The sequence below is a fragment of the Sinocyclocheilus grahami genome, unplaced genomic scaffold, assembly GCF_001515645.1.
Source record: "Sinocyclocheilus grahami isolate Dianchi unplaced genomic scaffold, SAMN03320097.WGS_v1.1 scaffold597.1, whole genome shotgun sequence".
Taxonomy (NCBI): domain Eukaryota; kingdom Metazoa; phylum Chordata; class Actinopteri; order Cypriniformes; family Cyprinidae; genus Sinocyclocheilus; species Sinocyclocheilus grahami.
In genome coordinates, this window is record NW_015505776.1 from 439,990 (window position 1) to 441,349 (window position 1,360).

The following is a 1,360-nucleotide window of genomic DNA, read 5'->3' on the forward strand; positions in this document are numbered from 1 at the left end:
TCAGCATCACATTTCCTAATTTCCTTGAGGCAGGTAAGATCCCGACATTAGTAATGTATTGCTCTGAAACGATGATCAAGCCACTGCAATTTGGCAAGATGCCTGTTTTCATTGTCGTCTGGTGTACTGCCAAAACTACAGTGCTAATGAATGCTAATGTTGAATTAATGTGCGACCACAGAGTGTGACCACATATTCTATTTCAGAATGTCAAAGACTATAAATGTGATAGGGGCATGGTGTTAATTTTGACTGTATTCTGTGTACTTTGGGAAATTTTGATTGAATTTTTTTATTGACTGATTGACCGTTCAGTGGGTGTTATTTAGCCACTGAATCAACAGTAATTCAAATAAGCACTTAAAGTATTGTAGCTCATGGCAATTGAATAGCAATTGTGTTTTGTTCACAGCGGACCTAGATGAGGACCTGTCTGAAAAACCATCTAAAGAGAGTTGCATCAAAGAGCAGAGACAGTATTTCTTTGGGAACAATGAGACAACTTTTAAGGGGACTGTGGATTGTCAGAACTGCTCCAGGTGAGACTTATATGGAACTTAATCGTGGAACGAATTTAGAGAAAAAAAAATTTGGTTGTCCGTTTAATGTGATAAAGTTTCAATATAAAACATATTGATTGCTCCTGACCTTTACATACGTTTACCTACAAACAAAGCAGTTATCTTTATTTGAGAAAAAAAATCGTATATTGATTATTATAATTATATCATTTGTTTTCGATTTATTTACTTATTTAAATTATTATTATTTACTTATTTAAATGGCATTTCATGTAACAATAAATAAATAAATATGAAATTAAATTAAACATGCAGTTATATAATTCTGTAACTTGTGTTTTCTCTTTATATAGATGGCATATCATGTAACAATTAGTAAATTAAATGGAATTTTTTATGTAATTATATTACATTTGAATTAGTCATCACCCAGCTCTTATTGATCAAGGTGATCTTTATCACAGGTGAATTGTGCCCATTAGTATGTACATATTTCTGTGTTTTTGTTTTCAGGCAGTTCATAGCTGAAAAGCTTCCGAAGACAAATCTGGTGCTAATTGTTGCAGACCCGCTAATTCATTGCCATACTAGTGAAAAAGGTTTCTCCCAGGAAGAAAAGCCTTGTATCCTTCATTCATTCATGCACAAACAAACCTACTGTTTGGTCTTGAGAAACTTAGTGATGATTACTGATCAGGTCACTGTCAGCGTTGGGAAGGAAATTCAGAAATAATTAGAAGTAGCTTTTCCAGTAAATGCATTGCATCTCACAATTTCACACACAAAAAAAATGAAGAATGTCTCTCTCTCTCTCTCTCTCTCTCTCTCTCTCTCTCTCT

The 1,360-nt window shown here is 33.7% G+C and overlaps 1 long non-coding RNA gene across 1 annotated transcript; it reads left to right on the forward strand.

Annotated features, from left to right (window-relative positions):
* On the forward strand, positions 1 to 1,140 carry LOC107557310 (uncharacterized). Its single transcript, XR_001605378.1, has 3 exons — positions 1 to 33; positions 413 to 539; positions 1,035 to 1,140. It is a non-coding gene; the product is annotated as an uncharacterized lncRNA (long non-coding RNA).
* The last annotated feature ends 220 nt before the right edge of the window (positions 1,141 to 1,360 follow it).